The following is a 13,972-nucleotide window of genomic DNA, read 5'->3' as shown; positions in this document are numbered from 1 at the left end:
ATAAAATAAACATATTTTAATTGTATAATTTAATGTTTTGGCATATATATATATATATATATATATATCTGTTAAACTCCAGCACAGTTAAAATAGTGAATATATACATCACACTCAAAGTTTCTTTATGTCTCTTTGTAATCTTGCCTTTCTGCCCCTCCCCAGCTCCTTCCCATCCCTAAATAACCGCTGACTGGCTTTCACTCACTAAAAATTAGTTTGTATTTTCTAGAGTTTGATATAAATGGAAAATATACAGTACACACTCATTTTGCCTGTTTTCTGTCACTTAATTTAAATATCAATATTTTGAGATTCATCCATATTGTTTCATTTATTAATAATCCATACATAATTCTTGCATAGCAGTCTTCCATTGTATTGTATACAGCACTCTTTGTTTATATTTTTACCTGTTGATGGACATCTGAGTTTTTTCCAGGTTTTACCTATTACATTTAGGTTTCCATCAACATTCATGTATAAGACTTTGAATGGACATATGCTTCCATTTCTCTCAGTTAAGAGTAGAATAGCTAGATCATGTGATTCATGTATGCTTACCTTTTTAAGAAACTGCCAGGCTGTTTTCCAAAGTGGTTGTACCATTTCACATTCTTACAAGCACTATAAGAGAGTTCCAGTCTATCAACATTCTAGCCAACATCTGGTATGATCAGCCTTTTAAATTTTAGCCATACGAATAGTAGTGTAATGATATCTCATTGTGAGTTTAATTTACATTTCTCAAATGACTAAAGATGCTGAGTATCTTTTCATGTGCATATTTCCCATCCACATGTCTTCCCACCCATGTATTTGTAAATACTTTTTCCCAATCTTTGCCTTGTCTTTTCAGTCTTTTAACAGAATTTTTCAAAGAGCGTAAGTTTTTACATGGATGAGGTCCAATTTATCAATTTTTATTCTTTCATAGAGCATGCTTTTGAGGCTGTACCTAAGAATTTTGCCTAACCCAAGTTCATAAAGATTTTCTCCTATGTTTTCTTCCATAAGTTTATAGTTTAATTTTTATATTTAATTCTATGATCCAATTTGATGTTAATTTTAGTATATAGTATTGGGTAGGTTAATGATTCTGATTGATTTTTAAATTCACTAACATTGAATTCCCAGGACAAATCCTTTGTTATTATGCTGTCTTATATTTTTACATCCTACTGGATTTAATTGCTAAATTTTTTGTTAAGAATTGTTGCATCTATGTTCATGAAGGATATTAGTCTGTAGTTTCCTTTTCCTATGATGTCTTTTTCTCTAGTTTTGGAATTGAGAAAGTACTTGATTCATAAAACGTGTTATTTAAGCATTCACTTGTCTTCAATCTTCTAGAAACATTTGTTTAGGATTGCTATTATTTCTTCCATACATATTTAGAAGAATTCACCAAGTGATGTGAGCCTGGAGTTTTCTTTGTGGGAAAGTTGTAACTTCAAATTAAATTTAATAGAATAGTGCCATTCAGATTATCTATTAATTTAAAGAAGATTTTATCTATTGAGCGAGATTTGGGAGTTTGTTCACTTCATCTAAGTTGTTAAATTTATTGCCATAAAGTTGTTCAGACTATCTCCTTACTAGTCTTTCAATATTTTGTAGAATTTGTATTGATGCCATGTCTCTCATTCCTGATATTGGCAATTTATGTCCTTTTTTCCCCTGTTTTGCCTGGCTAGAAGTTTTTCAGTTTTATTAATTGTTTCATAAATCTATTTTTGGTTACATTGATTTTCTCTATTGTTTTCACCATTTTCTATTTCATTGATTTCTCTCATTATTTTCCATATGTGATTAATTTGAGTTCAATTTGCTCTTTGAGTCTTAAAGAAAACGTTGTGGATACTGATTTGAGACTTTTTTCTCATTTCTAGTATTGGATTTTAATACTTATAAATGTCCCCTAATTACTGTATTAACAGCATCTTGCAAATTTTGGTGTGTCTGTTCGCATTTTCATCCAGTTAAAAATACTTTACTTTTCTTCTTTGAACTACCAGTTAGTTGAAGTTATCATTTCTGGACTTCCACCTATTTTTCGTCTATTGATTTATAATTTAATGCTCTTATGGTCAGGGCACATACTTTATATGATTGAAATTCTTTTAAACTTATTAACACTCATTTTTGGCCCAGAATATATCTATCTTGATAAATACTCTATTTGTTTGAAAAGAATGTATAATTTTCCATAGATAAAACCACATAGACCAAGCAATAATATAAAAGGAAAAGGAAAACTCAAAGAGTAATAAAAATAGTAATAAGAAAATAACTTACAAAATAAAGAAAGTAGAAAACTATTGCTCTGGTTAGGGCTGCAACAAATTATTTTAGGAAGCTTTATTATTTAGAATCATTTTCAGCTATGGAAAGATTCAAATCTCAAAGTCTCAACTAATGAGAGGATTTTTGTTTGTTAATTTTCTGCCTGCTTATAAAACAGTGATCAAAATATTATTCAACAAAGAGGCTGATAGCTCCCTGGAGATAGTATATTGGGGAATAAAAGTTACAGTTAAGTAACATTTTCTTGAGTGTTTAAGGATTTCTGAGAACAGACTAGGAGTTACCATGGGTACAATATTCGCAAAAAGAGTTTGACAGCTCTCTGGAGATTGCATACAGGGAAATAAACATTTTATTAAGTAACATTTTCTTGAAAGTTTAAGGATTTTTGAGGATAGAATAAGAATTACCAGGGGTACAATATTTTATATATATTCCAATGGATTTTAAAATGGAAACTAAAATGTCTTTAAGGATTATGTAGGACTTCTGCTTTCAATTCTGACAGGTATTGAGCTTGGAAGATGTCACTGCTGTTCTTAGAAGAATCAAGCTGAACAAAGAGAAACTGATTACTTCACTTGAACCCATCAGAAAAAGCGAGGTGGCAGGGCAAACGGACACCCCAAAATCTGGAGAGTCAAGTGAATAGAGAGAATCACATCAGAGATCAGCTTACCTGGAGCAAAAGTGAATGAAGCCATAAATTGGTAGGAGGGCTGAATGGTAATTTTGACAAAATTACTGGAGTTTGCCTGTGAACTAGTATGAGAATGAGAAATTGCTCAGAGCTGTGGATTTAGGAGGACACCAACACTTCCATAGGTTTAAATTCCAGGAACCCCCAACAGGTACTAATGACAAAGAAAAAAGGAAAAATTCCCCTTGTTTTTCTGACAAGGAGAGAAAAGCAACGATTTTGAAAAGACCCAGAGTTTTCTACATAACATGCATAAGCCTACTCTCCAGGGTAACAGACTACCAGAGACTCATTCTACCTAAGAGATGGGCACTTGCCTGACTTCAACACCTTCTAGCCTTCCTGTCTTACATAGAGGGAAATGGTGGGGGGTGGGGAGCAGAGAAGGAATTAAAAAACAGTTGTGAAATTCACACACCAGGATCATAGGCCCACTAAATGAATGGGATTTAATCACAAAACTGTAGAATGCTTCCTCTGCCCCTCTCTCCCATACTATATGATTACATCAATAAGGCTTCAATAAATAATAGTGTTTTATAGCTCAAAGAGCTGCAAGAAACACATACTCTCTGAAGAGCAGTAAAAAAGTAAAGGCCCAAATTCAGAAAAAGATACAAAAATAAGGCTACTAGAGAAATTTGAAGCCTCTGACACCTATAGCTACAGCAAACATTGAACACAGTCAAACTCCTAACCATATTAACATAAAACCTTACACTGAAGGGCTATTGACCTTAGTTTTTATTATTCCATGGGTTACAGTTGAGAATTTTCCAAAATTAATGACAGACACCAAACCACAGACCCAGAAACTCAGAGAACACCAAGCAGAATAAATACCAAAATATTTAGACTTTGGCATATCATATTCAGAAGGCCAAAAACAAAGGTAAAAATCTTAAAAGAAGACCAAAGGAATAAAAATACCCTGCAAACAGTAGTACATCTAGGATAAGAATTACATTCTTATGAGTTTCTTCTCAGAAAACACATAAACAAGAAGAGAATGGAGGGAAATATGTAAAGCATTAAAAAAAAAGAAAAAAAAAAGAGGACCAACCCATCCAGAATTCTATATCCAATGAAATCAAAGTCAAAAAAGAAGAAGAGGGCTTCCCTGGTGGCGCAGTGGTTGAGAGTCCGCCTGCCGATGCAGAGGACACGGGTTCGTGCCCCAGTCCGGGAAGATCCCACACGCTGAGGAGCAGCTAGGCCCGTGAGCCATGGCCGCTGAGCCTGCACATCCGGAGACTGTGCTTTGCAACGGGAGAGGCCGCAACAGTGAGAGGCCTGCATACCGCAAAAAAAAAAAAAAAGAAGAAGAAGAAAGACTGTTTCAAGTGAACAAAACCAGAATTTCATTGCAGCAGACTTGTTCTGAAAGAAATGTTAAAAGAAGTTCTTCATAGAGAAGAAAATGGTATAAGTCAGAGAGTCAGATATATGTAAACAAAGGAAGAATGCCAGAGAAGAAATAAATGAAGATAAAAGTTTTGAATTTTCTTAATCTTGGTTGATCTAAGAGACAACTATCTGTTCAAAGTAATAATAGTAACAATGTATGGGGTAATTATAGCATGTGGATAAGTAAAATTAATGACAGAAATGTTCTAAGACAGAGAAAGTAGGAACTGGAAATAATTTGTTATTAAGTATGTGTACTACACATGAAGTAGCTAGTGTTATTTGAAAGTAGACTTAGAATACTTGAAGTGTGTATTTCAAATTCTAGAGAAACAACTAAAGTTTTAAGAAGAAGGATAATTGATATGCTAAGAGCAGAGAGAAAATGAAATAATATAAAATGTCCAATTAAACCAGAGGGGGCATAAAAAGGGTAGAAGAAAAAAAATCAGAGAATAACTGCTACAAATAGAAAATAATTACAAACATATTAGACATTACCTCAACTATATCAATAATCATTTTAAATGGAATAGTCTAAATACACCAATTAAAAAGACAGAGATCGAGGAGACTGGTTTAAGATGGAAGAGTAGAAGGACGTGCTCTCACTCCCTCTTGCAAGAGCACCAGAATCACAACTAACTGCTGAACAATCATCGACAGGAAGACACTGGAACTCACCAAAAAAGATACCCCACATCCAAAGACAAAGGAGAAGCCACAGTGAGATGGTAGGAGTGGCACAATCACAAGAAAATCAAATCCCGTAACTGCTGGGTGGGTGACTCACAAACTGGAGAACACGTATACCACAGAAGTCCACCCACTGGAGTGAAGGTTCTGAGCCCCACGTCAGGCTTCCCAACCTGGGGGCCCAGCAAAGGGAGGAGGAATTCCTAGAAAATCAGACTTTGAAAACTAGCGGGATTTGATTGCAGGACTTCGACAGGACTGGGGGAAACAGAGACTCCACTTGTGAAGGGCACACACAAAGTAGTGTGTGCATCGGGACCCAGTGGAAGGAGTAGTGACCCCATAGGAGACTGAACCAGACCTACCTGCTAGTGTTGCAGGGTCTCATGCAGAGGTGGGGGGTGGCTGTGTCTCACTGTGAGGACAAGGACACTGGCAGCAAAGGTTCTGGGAAATACTCCTTGGTGTGAGCCCTCAGAGAGTCTGCCATTAGACCCACCAAAGATCCCAGGTAGGCTCCAGTGTTGGGTTGCCTCAGGTCAAAAAACCAACAGGGAGGGAACCCAGCCTGACCCACCAGCAGACAAGTGGATTAAAGTTTTACTGAGCTCTGGCCACCAGAGCAACAGCCAGCTCTACCTACCACCAGTCCCTCCCATCAGAAAACTTGCACAAGCCTCTTAGGTAGCCTCATCCACCAGAGGGAAGGCAGCAGAAGCAAGAAGAACTACAGTCCTGCAGCCTGTGGGAAAAAAACTATATTCACAGAAAGATAGACAAAGTGAAAAGGCAGAGGGCTATGTACCAGATGAAGGAAAAAGATAAAACCCCAGAAAAACAACTAAATGAAGTGTAGACAGGCAAGCTTCCAGGAGAAGAATTCAGAATAATGATAGTGAAGATGACCCAGGACCTTGGAAAAAGAAAGAGGCAAAGATCGAGAAGATTCAAGAAATGTTTAACAAAGACCTGAAAGAATTAAAGAAAAAACAAACAGAGATGAACAATACAATAACTGAAATGAAAACTACACTAGAAGGAATCAATAGCAGAATAACTGAGGCAGAAGAACGGATAGTGAGCTGGAAGACAGAATGGTGGAATTCACTGCTGCGGAACAGAAAAAAGAAAAGAAATGAAGACAGCTTAAGAGACTTCTGGGACAACATGAAACACAACAACATTCGCATTATAGGGGTCCCAGAAGGAGGGGAGAGAGAGAAAGGACCCGAGAAAATATTTGAAGAGGTCATAGTTGAAAACCTCCCTAACATGGGAAAGGAAATAGCCACCCAAATCCAGGAAGCACAGAGAGCCCCATACAGGTAAACCCAAGGAGAAACACACTGATAAACATAGTAATCAATTTGGCAAAAATTAAAGACAAAGAAAAATTACTGAAAGCATCAAGGGAAAAACGACAACATACAAGGGAACTCCCATAAGGTTAACAGCTGATTTCTCAGCAGAAACTCTGCAAGCCAGAGGGAGTGGCATGATATACTTAAAGTGATGAAAGGGAAGAACCTACAATCAAGATTACTCTACCTGGCAGGGATCTCATCCAGATTCAATGGAGAAATCCAAAGGTTTACAGACAAGCGAAAGCTAAGAGAATTCAGCACTACCAAACCAGCTCCACAACAAATGCTAAAGGAACTTCTCTAAGTGGGAAACACAAAAGAAGAAAAGGACCTACAAAAACAAACCCAAAACAATTAAGAAAATAGTAATAGGAACATACATATAGATAATTACCTTAAACATGAATGGATTAAATGCTCCAACCAAAAGACACAGGCTCACTGAATGGATACACAAACAAGACCCATACACATGCTGTCTACGAGAGACCCACTTCAGTCTTAGGGACACATACAGACTGAAAATGAGGGGATGGAAAAAGATATTCCATGCAAATGGAAATCAAAATAAAGCTGGAGTAGCAATTCTTATATCAGACAATATAGACTTTAAAAAAAGACTATTACAAGAGACAAAGAAGGACACTACATAATGATCGAGGGATCAATCCAAGAAGATATAACAATTGAAAATATTTATGCACCCAATACAGGAGCACCTCAGTACATAAGGCAAATGCTAACAGCCAAAAAAGGGGAAATTGACAGTAACACAATAATACTAGGGGACTTTAACATCCCACTTTCACCAAGGGACAGATCATCCAAAATGAAAATAAATAAGGAAACACAAGCTTTAAATGAACACTAAACAAGATGGACTTAACTGATACTTATAAGACATTCCATCCAAAAACAACAGAATACGCTTACTTCTCAAGTGTGCACAGAACATTCTCCAGGATAGATCACATCCTGGTCACAAATCAAGCCTCAGTACATTTAAGAAAACTGAAGTCATATCAAGCATCTTTTCTGACCATAGCGCTATGAGATTAGAAATCAATTACAGGGAACAAAACGTAAAAAATATAAACACATGGAGGCTAAACAATACGTTACTAAATAACCAAGAGATCACTGAAGAAACCAGAGAGGAAATAAAAAAATACCTACAGGCAAATGACAATGAAAACACGACAATCCAAAACCTATGGGATGCAGCAAAAGCTGTTCTCAGAGGGAAGTTTATAGCAATACAAGCCTACATCAAGAAACAAGAAAAACCTAAATAAACAATCTAACCTTACAGCTAAAGGAACTAGAGAAAGAAGAACAAGCAAAATGCAAAGTTAGCAGAAGGAAAGAAATCATAAAGATCACAACAGAAATAAATGAAATAGAAACAAAGGAAACAATATCAAACGTCAATAAAACTAACACCTGGCTCTTTGAGAAGATAAACAAAATTGATAAACCATTAGCCAGACTCATCAGAAAAAAAGGGAGAGGACTCAAATCAATAAAATTAGAAATGAAAAAGGAGAAGTAACAAGTGACACTGCAGAAATACAAAGGATCCTGAGAGATTACTACAAGCAACTAAATGCCAGTAAAATGGACAACCTGGAAGAAATGGCCAAATTCTTAGAGAAGCACAACCTTCCATGAATGAACAAGGAAGAAATAGAAAATATAAACAGATCAATCACAAGCACTGAAATTTAAACTGTGATTGAAAATCTTCCAACAAACAGAAGCCCAGGACCAGATGGCTTCACAGGTGAAGTCTATCAATCATTTAGAGAAGAGCTAATGCCCATCCTTCTCAAACTCTTCCAAAAAACTGCAGAATAAGAAACAGTCCCAAACTCATTCCATGAAGCCACCATCACCCTGATACCATAATCAGACAAAGATACTACCAAAAAAGAAAATTACAGACCAATATCACTGATGAATATAGATGCAAAAATCCTCAACAAAATACTAGCAAACAGAATCCACCAACACGGTAAAAGGATCATATACCATGATCAAGCGGGATTTATCCCAGGGATGCAAGGATTCTTCAATATATGCAAATCAATCAATGTGATACACCATATTAACAAACTGAAGGAGAAAAAACATATGACCATCTCAGTAGATGCAGAAAAGCTCTGACAAAATTCAACACCTATTTATGATAAAAACTCTCCAGAAAGTGGGCATAGAGGGAACCTACCTCAACATAATAAAGGCCATATATGATAAACCCACAGCAAACATCATTCTCAATGATGAAAAACTGAAAGCATTTCCTTTAAGATCAGGAACAAGACAAGGATGTCCACTCTCATCACTATTATTCAATATAGTTTTGGAAGTCCTAGCCACAGCAATCACAGAAGAAAACGAAATAAAAGGAATACAAATTGGAAAAGAAGTAAAACTGTCACTGTTTGCAGATGACATGATACTATGCATAGAGAATCCTAAAGATGCCACCAGAAAACTACTAGAGCTAATCAATGAACTTGATAAAGTTGTAGGATACAAAATTAATGCACAGAAATCTCTTGCATTCTTGTACACTAATGATTAAAAATCTGAAGGAGAAATTAAGGAAACACTTCCATTTACCACTGCAACAAAAAGAATAAAATACCAAGGAATAAACCTACTTAGGGAGACAAAAGACCTGTATGCAGAAAACTATAAGACACTGATGAAAGAAATTAAAGATGATACAAACAGATGGGAAGATATACCATGTTCTTGGATTGGAAGAATCAATATTGTGAAAATGACTATACTACCCAAAGCAATCTACAGATTCAATGCAATCCCTATCAGATTACCAATGGCATTTTTTTACAGAACTAGAGCAAAAAATCTTAAAATTTGTATGGAGACACAAAGGACCCCGAATAGCCAAAGCAGTCTTGAGGGAAAAAAATGGAGCTGGAGAAATCAGACTCCCTGACTTCAGGCTATACTACAAAGCTACAGTAATCAAGAAAAGATGATACTGGCACAAAAACAGAAATGTAGATCAATGGAACAGGATAGAAATACCAGAGGTAAATCCACACACCTATGATCAACTAACCTATGACAAAGGAGGCAAGGATACACAATGGAGAAAAGACAGTCTCTTCAATAGGTGGTGCCAGGAAAATTGGACAGCTATATGTAAAAGAATGAAATTAGAACACTCCCTAACACCATACACAAAAATAAACTCAAAATGGATTAGAGACCTAAATGTAAGACCAGACACTCTAAAACTCTTAGAGGAAAACACAGGAAGAACACTCTTTGACATAAATCACAGCAAGATCTTTTTTGATTCACCTCCTAGAGTAATGGAAATAAAAACAAAAATAAACAAATGGGACCTAATGAAACTTAAAAGCTTTTGCAAAGCTAAGGAAACTACAAACAAGACAAAAAGACAACCCTCAGAATGGGAGAAAATATTTGCAAACGAATCAATGGACAAAGGATTAATCCTCAAAATATATAAACAGCTCATGCAACTCAATATTAAGAAAACAAACAACCCAATGCAAAAATGGGCAGAAGACCTAAATAGACATTTTTCCAAAGAAGACTTACAGATGGCCAAGAAGCACATGAAGAGCTGTTCAACATCACTAATTATTAGAGAAATGCAAATCAAAACTACAGTGAGGTATCACCTCATACCAGTTAGAATGGGCATCATCAGAAAATCTACAAACAACAAATGCTGGAGAGGGTGTGGAGAAAAGGGAACCCTCTTGCACTGTCGGCGGGAATGTAAATTGATACAGCCACTATAGAGAACAGTCTGGAGGTTCCTTAAAAAAGTAAACATAGAGTTACCATATGACCCAGCAATCCCACTACTGGGCATATACCCAGAGAAAACCATAATTCAAAAAGACACATGCACCCCAATGTTCATTGCAGCACTATTTACAATAGCCAGGTCATGGAAGCAACCTAAATGCCCATCAACAGACGAATGGATAAAGAAGATGTGGTACATATATACAATGGAATATTACTCAGCCATAAAAAGGAACAAAATTGGGTCATGTAGAGACATGGATGAATCTAGAGACTGTCATACAGAGTGAAGTAAGTCAGAAAGAAAAACAAATATCATATATTAATGCATATATGTGGAACCTAGAAAAATGGTACAGATGAACTGGTTTGCAGGGCAGAAATTGAGACACAGACGTAGAGAACAAATGTATGGACACCAAGGGGGGGAAAGTGGCAGGGGGGTGGTGGGGGTGGGATGAATTGGGAGATTGGGATTGGCATATATACACTAATATGTATAAAATGGATAACTAATAACCTGCTGTATTTAAAAAATAAATAAAATAAAATGCAAAAATTCAAAAAAGAAATATATGAATAAATATGCTAAAGTTGTAAATAGAATAAAATACTTAAGTGCATCTTAAAAAAAATAAAATAAAAACACAGATCAGAGTGGATAAAACATATAAGACCTAAAAATATGTTATCTACTCATTTAATAAACCCATTTTAAATATAAAGACACAGCTAGATTAAATGGAGAACATACCACGTTAACTATAATCAAGTGAAAAATGGAGTAACAATATTAATTTCAGTCAAAGCAGACTTCAGAAAAAAGAAAGTGATCAGAGATACAGAGGAATATTACATAATGATAAAGCAATGAAATCTTGAGGGAGACATAATAATCCCTAACATACATGTACCTAACCAAAATCATCAAAAGAATTAAGGCAAAAACTAACAGAACTGCAAAAAGAAACAGAGGAATCCACTATTAAGTTGAAAACTTCAATACCCCTCTTTCAGCGCTTGGTAGATCCAGCAGGCAGAAATCAGTACAGATATAGTTGATATGAACAGTACTTTACAAACAAGAGTCCAAGAGAGTGGTCCACTTAACATGTTAAGAATTGTGGAGAGGGGGAGGACTTCCAGAAAGTTGGTATGAGTGGTTCATAGTGAAACTGCACACTTCAGATGGGACTCCAACCCAGATGCACCTCAGTTGGGACTTGAATCCACAATCTTCTAACTGAAACCCCACAGCTAGTCTCAGGACTCAGCGAAGCTCAAGTTCTTTATGTGTTGGCACAGAAGGAATTCAGCAAAAGGCAAAGTGATAGGCAAGCAGCAGATTTATTAATATAGGATGCTTGTGAAGTATACAGGCGAGCAGGCAAAAGGGCTCTGCCCCTAGAACTAAGTGGGTTACATTTTTAAAATCAAAGGAAAAGTGTGGAGGGAGAGAAGACTACCTTCTTCCTCTTCCTTTGTAAAGATGTTGTAGGAAAATGGGGCATGAGAGGATGGTCATGTCCCAGGTCTCAGGCAAGTTCCTGGGACAAGCCACCGAGTTGAGGGTCTTTGGCTTCATGCAGCAAAGAATTCAAGAATGAGCCATAGTAAAGTGAAAGCAGAGATACCTTTTCCATAGGCAGAATGTGGTTCATGTCAAACCCAGGACATTTAGCTGTTGTGTTATCCATTGATGTGAAGTGACCTGAAGTACCTCGGGGAATGGGAAGGGCAAGGTCAGAGCACAATGGGCATGACCAGTCGGGATTTCCTTGAGAACGTGGCTTTCTCTCTTATTGTCGCTTCCTTATTCACTTCAGTGATCATCAGCAGGCACTCTAATTCTTACTCCGAAGAGAATTGTTTGACCTCTGTTCTTTTTTCTTTCTTTTTTTTTTTCTTTTTTAGCTTGCGGTATGCAGGCCTCTCACTGTTGTGGCCTCTCCCGTTGCAGAGCACAGGCTCCGGGCGCGCAGGCTCAGTGGCCATGGCTCACGGGCCCAGCCACTCCGCGGCATGTGCAATCTTCCCGGACCAGGGCACGAACCTGCGTCCCCTGCATCAACAGGCGGACTCTCAACCACTGTGCCACCAGGGAAGCCCTTTACCTCTGTTCTTAATAAAAGTTTAATAGCTGATAGAGCAGTTTGGTGAGAGCTCATGGTTTTTATTTCACCCAATATACCGGCATATTATGCACTTGAGTCATCTGTTTTGCAGTATGAGTTTTAAGACCTGCACAATAGTCCATTATATTGACTGATAACCCAGGGTTTGGTAAGTCATTTCCTCTTTTAGAATATTTTGGTTGCTTTCCTTCTATTCCAGGGCTTCTCACCTTCAGCACTATTGACTTTTTGTGCTAGATAATCCTTCGTTGCTGGCATCTATCCACTAAGTGTCAACATCCCCTCCCCCCAGTGGTGAGCAAAATATCTCCAAAAATTGCCAAATGTCCCCTCAGGGATAGAATCACCTCGAATTGAGAACCACTGCCCTATTAAAAACACATTTTAATTGTTGCTCTCATTATAAAAGCGACACAAATTTATTGAAAACAAGTGTTTAAAATACAGAAAAATAAAATAAAGTGAAAATCAGCATTTTATTTTACTGCAACATAGTTACTTAAAACATTTGGTTACATTTCAGTATATTTTATTTTTGTCTGATATCAAATTTAAATTTATTATGTCATTTGGCATCCTATAATTTTATATTTTTTATTCAATATTCTTATGAACATTTCTTCATGTACTTAAATAGTCTTTAAAAAGGTGGTTTTGAATGGGTATGTAGTGTCCAATTGCATGGTAGTGTTCCTTTTTTTGTTTGTTTTCTTTCAATTTAGAGGAATTCTTCTGAGCCCAAGTCAAACTTTAGGTTCTTTGGTATAATGAGCTCTTTGTCGAACACGAAAATGATTCTGAACAAAGGCCTTTTTATCAGTTTGTTTAGTAAAGAAGATATGGAGGCAACCAATTGGACCTGTAGTGATTCAATATACACTTAGTGTTTTAATTTTCTAATTTTGGGTACTATCCACTTAGATAAATTTCACATTAAAATGTTTCAAATCCAAAGACACCTAAAGTTTTATTTAACTAATGGAAGAATTGATACTAGTTTAAAAATAATTGTGAGATAGCTTTTGACAATGTGCTAAGCACTGGATTTACAGATTTATCAGACGATTTAATCCCACTCTTTAGGTGGCTAAAAATAAATAAGACATGCACAAAAGTAACTACAATGTACAATGTAATGAGAATGAGAACTAAGACACATATGCAAAATATAATGGAAATTCAGAAGAAGGAAAGAGTTCAGTGGGTGAGATCAGGATAGGCATGGATGAGGAAGCAGTACTTAAAGAAAGAACAGAATTCTGACATTGCAAGCAAGGTAAGGAAAAGGAGAGCCTTCCTGAAAGAAGGAATGACTTGAGCATTGAAGAAGGACACTAAGTGATAAGATAGGAGGGCAGTGGAAAAGCCTGGAATTCTAGATGAAGGCATTTGGCATGAAGAGGGAAGGAGTGGAAATGCAAGGAAGAAAAGGGAAAGGGAAGGAGCAGAAGTTAATGAGAATCTATTCTTGCCAGCTGCTGTGCTATAAGTTTTACCTACATCATTTCAGCACTCACATCTCCATGTTTAAAATGAGAAGACCA

This window comes from Monodon monoceros, unplaced genomic scaffold, assembly GCF_005190385.1.
Source record: "Monodon monoceros isolate NGI ecotype Baffin Bay Population unplaced genomic scaffold, NGI_Narwhal_1 Super_Scaffold_15, whole genome shotgun sequence".
In the NCBI taxonomy this organism is placed as follows: Eukaryota; Metazoa; Chordata; class Mammalia; order Artiodactyla; family Monodontidae; genus Monodon; species Monodon monoceros.
The sequence above is the reverse complement of the archived record's forward strand: the minus strand, read 5'-3'. Positions refer to the sequence as shown.